Source organism: Rutidosis leptorrhynchoides, chromosome 1, assembly GCF_046630445.1.
Source record: "Rutidosis leptorrhynchoides isolate AG116_Rl617_1_P2 chromosome 1, CSIRO_AGI_Rlap_v1, whole genome shotgun sequence".
Lineage (NCBI taxonomy): Eukaryota > Viridiplantae > Streptophyta > Magnoliopsida > Asterales > Asteraceae > Rutidosis > Rutidosis leptorrhynchoides.
The window spans coordinates 332,760,098-332,770,130 of NC_092333.1; the positions used below are offsets into that span (position 1 = coordinate 332,760,098).

The 10,033-nt window shown below is 31.7% G+C and overlaps 1 non-coding gene across 1 annotated transcript; it reads left to right on the forward strand.

Annotated features, from left to right (window-relative positions):
• Positions 1 to 9,387: 9,387 nt before the first annotated feature.
• Positions 9,388 to 9,494, forward strand: LOC139887400 (small nucleolar RNA R71). The gene has a single exon (XR_011773234.1). It is a non-coding gene; the product is annotated as a small nucleolar RNA R71 (small nucleolar RNA).
• The last annotated feature ends 539 nt before the right edge of the window (positions 9,495 to 10,033 follow it).

The window sequence follows — 10,033 nt, forward strand, 5'->3', positions numbered from 1 at the left end:
GTTGTAAAGACATTTAATGTATATATATCATATTAAGAGATATTCATACATGATAATATCATGATAATATAATAATTTAAAATCTCATTTGATATTATAAACATTGGGTTAACAACATTTAACAAGATCGTTAACCTAAAGGTTTCAAAACAACACTTACATGTAACGACTAACGATGACTTAACGACTCAGTTAAAATGTATATACATGTAGTGTTTTAATATGTATTTATACACTTTTGAAAGACTTCAATAAACTTATCAAAATACTTCTACTTAACAAAAATGCTTACAATTACATCCTCGTTCAGTTTCATCAACAATTCTACTCGTATGCACCCGTATTCGTACTCGTACAATAAAAATATCTCATAAAATTACAAAAATATGAGTAATCATTCATGACTTATTTACATGAAAACAAAATTACATATCCTTTATATCTAATCCATACACCAATGACCAAAAACACCTACAAACACTTTCATTCTTCAATTTAATTCATCTAATTGATCTCTCTCAAGTTCTATCTTCAAGTTCTAAGTGTTCTTCATATATTCTACAAGTTCTAGTTACATAAAATCAAGAATACTTTCAAGTTTGCTAGCTCACTTCCAATCTTGTAAGGTGATCATCCAACCTCAAGAAATCTTTGTTTATTACAGTAGGTTATCATTCTAATACAAAGTAATAATCATATTCGAACTTTGGTTCCATTTCTATAACTATAACAATCTTATTTCAAGTGATGATCTTACTTGAATTTGTTTTCGTGTCATGATTCTGCTTCAAGAACTTCGAGCCATCCAAGGATCCGTTGAAGCTAGATCCATTTTTCTCTTTTCCAGTAGATTTATCCAAGGAACTTAAGGTAGTAATGATGTTCATAACATCATTTGATTCATACATATAAAGCTATCTTATTCGAAGGTTTAAACTTGTAATCACTAGAACATAGTTTAGTTAATTCTAAACTTGTTCGCAAACAAAAGTTAATCCTTCTAACTTGACTTTTAAAATCAACTAAACACATGTTCTATATCTATATGATATGCTAACTTAATGATTTAAAACCTGGAAACACGAAAAACACCGTAAAATCGGATTTACGCCGTCGTAGTAACACCGCGGGCTGTTTTGGGTTAGTTAATTAAAAACTATGATAAACTTTGATTTAAAAGTTGTTATTCTGAGAAAATTATTTTTATTATGAACATGAAACTATATCCAAAAATTATGGTTAAACTCAAAGTGGAAGTATGTTTTCTAAAATGGTCATCTAGACGTCGTTCTTTCGACTGAAATGACTACCTTTACAAAAATGACTTGTAACTTATTTTTCTGACTATAAACCTATACTTTTTCTGTTTAGATTCATAAAATAGAGTTCAATATGAAACCATAGCAATTTGATTCACTCAAAACGGATTTAAAATGAAGAAATTATGGGTAAAACAAGATTGGATAATTTTTCTCATTTTAGCTACGTGAAAATTGGTAACAAATCTATTCCAACCATAACTTAATCAACTTGTATTGTATATTATGTAATCTTGAGATACCATAGATACGTATACAATGTTTCGACCTATCATGTCGACACATCTATATATATTTCGGAACAACCATAGACACTCTATATGTGAATGTTGGAGTTAGCTATACAGGGTTGAGGTTGATTCCAAAATATATATAGTTTGAGTTGTGATCAATACTGAGATACGTATACACTGGGTCGTGGATTGATTCAAGATAATATTTATCGATTTATTTCTGTACATCTAATTATGGACAACTAGTTGTAGGTTACTAACGAGGACAGCTGACTTAATAAACTTAAAACATCAAAATATATTAAAAGTGTTGTAAATATATTTTGAACATACTTTGATATATATGTATATATTGTTATAGGTTCGTGAATCAACCAGTGGCCAAGTCTTACTTCCCGACGAAGTAAAAATCTGTGAAAGTGAGTTATAGTCCCACTTTTAAAATCTAATATTTTTGGGATGAGAATACATGCAGGTTTTATAAAATATTTATAAAATAGACACAAGTACGTGAAACTACATTCTATGGTTGAATTATCGAAATCGAATATGCCCCTTTTTATTAAGTCTGGTAATCTAAGAATTAGGGAACAGACACCCTAATTGACGTGAATCCTAAAGATAGATCTATTGGGCCTAACAAACCCCATCCAAAGTACCGGATGCTTTAGTACTTCGAAATTTATATCATATCCGAAGGGTGTCCCGGAATGATGGGGATATTCTTATATATGCATCTTGTTAATGTCGGTTACCAGGTGTTCACCATATGAATGATTTTTATCTCTATGTATGGGATGTGTATTGAAATATGAAATCTTGTGGTCTATTATTATGATTTGATATATATAGGTTAAACCTATAACTCACCAACATTTTTGTTGACGTTTTAAGCATGTTTATTCTCAGGTGATTATTAAGAGCTTCCGCTGTCGCATACTTAAATAAGGACGAGATTTGGAGTCCATGCTTGTATGATATTGTGTAAAAACTGCATTCAAGAAACTTATTTTGTTGTAACATATTTGTATTGTAAACCATTATGTAATGGTCGTGTGTAAACAAGATATTTTAGATTATCATTATTTGATAATCTACGTAAAGCTTTTTAAACCTTTATTGATGAAATAAAGGTTATGGTTTGTTTTAAAATGAATGCAGTCTTTGAAAAACGTCTCATATAGAGGTCAAAACCTCGCAACGAAATCAATTAATATGGAACGTTTTTAATCAATAAGAACGGGACATTTCAGTCCACGTACAAATCCAACTATTACTACGAACCAGAAAATTTTGATGTCTATCAATTTAACCACTTAAAATAAATTTTCGTAATTTTAAGAAATTTAGATAAGAAGTAGAATAAAAATCTATGTCCTAGAACTAGAATAGCGAGAAATAAGAAAGAAAAAGAGTTCGTCGAAAAAGGTCGAAAAAGAAAAAATGGTTGAAAAATAAAAGGTGACGGAAAAATAAAAGAAACTTATAAAAACTTAAAAATACTTGACTAACCTAACCTTATTACTACAACTAACTTAAAATTATAATCGCAAATTGAAATTACTAATTGGAATGATAATTGATACATAGTAAAAAGTGTCTAAAAATATTAAAGCTTACAGGAAAAACTAAATCCCAAATGGAAATAACTTAAAAAGAAACTAAAACTTAAAAAGGCGTCGCAAAATTCTAGAGTACCTAAATCTTAGTCTAAAGAAAAATCACTTAAGGGATTTTACGGCAAAGCCTAAAAATCAAGAAGTAAAAATAATTATGGCAAAAACTAAGTTTAAAACTAAATATGAGCTAAAAATACAAATATTACGCTAAAACGATTAAAAAGGGACAAAATATAAAAATATACAAAAAGTTGTAAAAATTACAATTTTTATAAAAATATTATTTTTATATTATTTATTAAAACTATTAATTTTATAATTTAATGAAAACTAAAATAAAACTAAATATAACAAATTAATAATAATAAAAACTAAACTAATAATAAAAAAATAATACCCTAATTAGGGTTTTAATTATATAATAATAATAATAATTTCGTAATTATTGCAGCAGGAAGTCAAATCTGGCGTGTCAGATGGGCTCATGCGATCGCATGAGTCCTCAGTTGCCCAGCCATGCGATCGCATGGGGTAGGGTTTCGGGCCAAAAGCTGGGCTGCTACAGTGTTCGGGCCGAATTAATATATATTTATTTTTTTTTCTTCTGTTTTTATATAAATAAAAGATATTTAAATAAAACTTATATTTTTATAAACTAAAATAAAAATAAAGAAACTTATAAAACTTTTTAACAAACTCTTAAAAACATATAAATTTTTGTTTTTCTTTTTATATTTTCGAATATTCAAAACGTATTTTTACAAAAGCGAATTTTAATAAAAGTAAATAAATTTTTTTTTTTTTTTATATTAGCGTTGCGCTTCCGGCTTTTAAGATAGTTCCCCGGCAGCGGCGCCAAAAATACTTGATGTCAAAGCTAAGGGATACGAAATAGTTTATATTTTACTAGGAAAAACTATTAAATACGATACAATTTTACACAAGATATTTATTTATTTATAGAATGGATATACTTAAACCTTGCTACAACACTTATAGGCAGTGTACCTAATCGTAAAGTAGTGTAGTTTTTAGTAAGTCCGGTTCGTTCCACAGGGAAATCTTTAAACAAAGCTTAACGCTATATTAATTTACTTTTATAAAAATACAAACATATATATAAGTAATATTATTATTATAAAGGGGGATTTTTACCGTTTAATGACCGGTTTGTCGATTTTAAAACTTTAGTCGCAGTTAAAACCTAATGTAAAATATTAAATAAATAAAAGACTTAATTTAAAGCGTAAAATAAATAACGATAATGAAATTGCGAATAATAAAAGTGCGATAAAATAAAATTGCGATAATTAAAAAGTACGATAATTTAAAGTGCAATTAAATAACAATAAATAAAAGTGCGATAATTAGAAGTGCAATTAAATATAAAATAAAGGAAATTAAATATGAAATAAAAGAATTATGCTTATTTAAACTTCCGTAATCATGATGTTTGACGTGTTGATTTTAGTTTTATGCCCATGGGTTAATTGTCCTTTGTCCTGGATTATTTAATATGTCCGTCTGGTTTTTGTCCATAACAGTCCATCAGTCATAAATATAAAATGCGAGTGTCCTCGTCAAATTATTCTTATACCCGAAGTTAAATATTCCAACTAATTGGGGATTCGAATTGTAACAAGGTTTTAATACTTTGTTTAATGAATACACCAGGTTATCGACTGCGTGTAAACCAAGGTTTTACTACTTTGTTAACAATTACACCAATTACCCTTGAATGTAATTCACCCCTGTTTCAACAAGTTTATTAACTATTAATCCATTTCCGTGTCCGGTTAAATGAACGATTATTCGTACATATAAATACCCCGCCCATCGTGTCCGATCGAGTGTATATGGTAATTTATAGGGACGCCCAATTGTAAATCTTTATATTAACATTAACAAACTATCATTTAGTTAAACAAATATAAAGCCCATTAATAGCTCATAGTCTAATTTCCACAAGTGTCGTTCTTTTGTCCAAACCCCAATTATGGTACAAAGCCCAATTACCCAATTTTAGTAATTAGCCCAACATCATGATTACTTCGTTTTAAATAAGCATAATAATAACTTAGCTACGAGACATTAATATAAAAAGGTTGAACATAACTTACAATGATTAAAAATAGCGTAGCGTTACACGGACAGAATTTCGACTTACACCCTTACAATATTCGCTAACATACCCTTATTATTAGAATTATAATTAAAATTAAAATTAAAATATAAATTATATATATATATATATTTTACGTATATGTGAGAGAAGAGAGAAAGATCGATATTTTGGTTCACCAAACTGCGAATTTATAGGAGATGTGGCCTGACTTTTCATGCCATGCGATCGCATGGACTTTCTTCTTCCTGGCCATGCGATCGCATGGCCAGCTGGGAGAGCTCACATGTTGCTTGTTTCCTTGTGCCGACGTTTTATAAATAATATAATATATTAAATAATTATAAGAATTATTTAAATATTATATTATATTTATGTGCATAGTTGACTTGTAATTTTTAGTCCGTTGCGTCGAGCATTGAGAGTTGACTCCGGTCCCGGTTCCGGATTTTCGAACGTCCTTGCGTACAATTTTATATTTTGTACTTTGCGTTTTGAATCTTGTACTCTTGTAATTTCGAGACGTTTCTTATCAATAATTGGAACCTCTTTGATTGTCTTTTGTACTTTTGAGCTTTTTGGTCGTTTGCGTCTTCAATTCGTCGAATCTGTCTTTTGTCTTCACCTTTTATAATTTAAACGAATATCACTTGTAAATAGAATAATTGCAACTAAAAGCTTGTCTTTCTTGAGGAATAATGCTATGAAATATATGTTCGTTTTTAGCATTATCATATTTCAATATCAAACTCTTGTAAGAGTAAGATCCAACGGATTAATCTTGGTTTAGCATCTTATTTTGAAAATAGGTATCTAAGAGCAGAATGGTCGGTATAGACCACCGTTTTTGCTAGAACGAGATATGATCGAAATTTGTCAAAAGCAAAGACAATAGCAAGGAGTTCTTTTTCTGTAGTTGTATAGTTCATTTGTGCTCCTTGTAATGTCTTACTAGCATAATATATAGGCTGAAATCGTTTTTCAATCCTTTGTCCTAAAACGGCTCCCATTGCAAAATCACTTGCATCGCACATTAGTTCAAATGGTAGATTCCAATTTGGTATTATCATGATCGGCGCATTAGTTAGTTTTTCTTTAAGAATATTAAAAGATTTGATACACTCATCTGAAAAGATGAATGGAGCATCCTTTTCTAGGAGTTTATTCATAGGAGTGGCAATTTTAGAAAAATCTTTTATGAAATGTCGGTAAAAACCGGCATGCCCTAGAAAACTCCTAACTCCTCTAACATTGGTGGGATGTGGAAGTTTAGCAATTACATCTACTTTAGCTCTATCCACTTCAATTCCTTCTTTTGAAATTTTATGACCAAGAACGATGCCTTCTTTAACCATAAAATGGCATTTCTCCCAATTAAGTACTAGATTTTATTGTTCGCATCTAATAAGCATTCGTTCAAGATTAACTAGACATGATTCAAATGTATCACCGAAGACTGAAAAGTCATCCATGAAAACTTCCGTGCATTCTTCTATCATGTCGTGAAAAATCGCCATCATATACCTTTGAAAGGTTGCAGGGGCGTTACAAAGTCCAAATGGCATGCGTTTGTAAGCAAAAGTACCATAAGGGCACGTGAATGTGGTTTTCTCTTAATCTTCGGGTGCTATTGGAATTTGAAAATATCCGGAAAATCCATCTAGAAAACAATAGTAACTATTTTCGGCTAATCTTTCCAACATTTGATCTATGAAAGGTAAGGGAAAGTGATCTTTTTTGGTGGCGTCATTTAATTTTCTATAATCAATACACACACGCCATCCTGTTACAGTCCTAGTAGGAATAAGCTCATTTTTCTCATTTGTAATGACAGTCATTCCACCCTTCTTAGGCACGCATTGAACTGGGCTTACCCATGGACTATCAGAAATTGGATATATCAAACCTGCATCTAGCAGTTTAATAATTTCTTTCTTAACTACATCTTGCATATTAGGATTTAGTCTTCGTTGGCGTTGCACATACGTTTTATGACCTTCTTCCATAAGGATTTTATGTGTGCAATACGAAGGACTTATTCCTTTAATATCATGAATCTTCCATGCAATGGCTGGTTTATGAGCTTTCAACACAGAAATGAGTTGTGATTTCTCATTTTCAGTAAGAGAAGACGATATTATTACAGGTAATTCAGATTCACCATGTAAATAAGCGTATTCCAAATGGTTTGGAAGTGGCTTTAATTCTAATTTCGGAGGTTCTTCTATCGATGATTTATATCGATATCTGTCTTCTTCTTTTAGCATTTGAATTTCTTCTGTTGTTGGTTCATATCCATTAGCTATAAGTGTAGCTAACATTTCAGCTTCATCAATTGGTTCATTACCTTCTCCTAAAGAACATTCTCCTGTTCCTTGTAATTCTGGAAATTCTTCTAATAATTCTGCATGTGCATCTATAGTTTGAATATAATAACATGTATCATCTGCAGATTGTGGTTGTTGCATTGCTCTATCAACTGAAAAGGTAACACTCTCATCCTCTATACTTAGGGTCAATTTCTTACCGAATACGTCTATCATTGCTTTAGCCGTGTTTAAGAATGGTCTTCCTAATATGAGAGGAACTTGAGAATCTTCTTCCATGTCCAAAACAACAAAATCTACTGGAAATACTAAAGTACCAACTTTAACTAGCATGTTCTCCATTATCCCTCTAGGATATTTTATTGATCTATCGGCTAGTTGTATGCTTATTCTAGTTGGTTTCAATTCTCCAAGGTCTAGTTTAGCGTATAGTGAATACGGCATTAGATTTATACTAGCACCTAAGTCTGCCAATGCTTCTATTGAACTAAGACTACCCAGAAAACATAGAATTGTGAAACTTCCTGGATCAGATAATTTTTCTGGTATCTTATTCAACAGCACTGCTGAACAATTAGCATTCATGGTAACAGCCGAGAGTTCTTCCATTTTCTTTCTATTTGAGATTAGATCTTTCAAGAATTTAGCATATCTAGGCATTCCTGAAATCACATCAATGATAGGAAGATTTACATTTATCTGTTTAAACATATCCAAGAATTTGGATTGCTCGGCTTCAAGTTTTTCTTTCTTCATTTTACTCGGGTAAGGAAGTGGTGGTTGGTATGGTTTAACATAAGGTTTAGCCTTAACTGTATTATCTTCATTAACCTTTTCAACTACCGGTTCTTTTTCCTTATCTTGATCAGGTTGTGGTTCTTGTGGAGTAGGAATAGCTTCATCAGAAGTTACAGGTATTTCAGGTGGTTTAAGTGTTGTACCACTTCTTGTGGTAATGGTTTTAGCTGTTTCATTCCGGGGGTTAGCGTTTGTATCACTAGGTAAACTTCCCAGTTTTTTTCACCTATTAACCTTGCTAGGTTACTTACTTCTTGTTCCAGATTTTGAATAGAAGCTTGTTGATTTCTAAATGCTTGAGCATTTTGTTCATTGGTTTGTTTTTGAGATGTGAAAAACTGCGTTTGAGTTTCAACTAGCTTTGTCATCATATCTTCTAAATTCGGCTTTTTATCATCGGTTTGTTGTGGTGGTTTGTTTTGAAAATTAGGTCTTTGCTGGTTGTAAGTATTATTGGATACTTGTTGATTGCTAGGACCTTGTTGGTTGTTGTATGGAATATTTCTGTTATAGTTCTGGTTTTGATTGTAAATCGGTCTTGGCGGTTGATAATTATTCTGATAATTATTTCCAGGCCTTTAGTTTATGTATGAAATATTCTCTCTTTGTTCCATTGTTAATTCAATACTGAGACAATCTTTTGTCAAATGTGGTCCTCCACATTGCTCACAACTAATTCGTATTGAGTGAATATCTTTAGTCATCTTTTCCATTCGTCTCTCGACAGCATCTATCTTTGCGGAAATGGAATCTAAGTCATGGCTAGAATCGGCTCTAGCTGCTTTAGATGATCTAACGATATCTTTTTCTTGGTGCCACTCATGTGAGTGGGAAGCAGTGTTATCAATAATTTTGTAAGCATCAGTTTCGGTTTTCTTCATAATAGAACCACCAGCTGCTATATCTATGTCTTTCCTTGTAGTGATGTCGCATCCTTGGTAGAATATTTGTACTATTTGACAGGTGTCTAAACCATGTTGCGGACATCCTCTTAATAACTTTCCAAATCTTGTCCATGCCTCATATAGAGTTTCATTTGGCTTCTGTGTAAACGTAACAATTTCTGCTTGAAGTCTTACGGCTTTAGATGCAGGAAAGAATTGTTTAAGAAATTTTTCAACTAAAACGTCCCATGTATCAATCGCCCATTCAGGTAATGATTCCAACCAATCTTTGGCTTCTCCCTTTAAAGTCTAGGGAAATAACATGAGATATATCTGTTCATCCTCCACTTCTCGGATTTTAAATAGTGTGCAGATCCTATTAAAGGTACGTAAATGTTCATTTGGATCTTCCTTCGGCGCACCACTAAATTGGCATTGATTAGTCACCATGTGTAGAATTTGTCCTTTGATTTCATAATCTGGCGCATTAATGTCTGGATGAGTAATTGTGTGACCTTGGCCAGTGCGTTTAGCTCTCATTCGGTCTTCCATACTTAAAGGTTCTAGATTCTCCATAATTGAATTTGTTGAATCGGAATCACTAGAGGATTCTGATTTAATGGTTCGTTCCTCAACAATCTCTGTTTGAATGATTGGTGGTTCCGGAGGAAAGTTTAGTGGTTCAGGATCTACGAATCGTTCCTGAATATTCTCCGGATTCTCAATTGTGA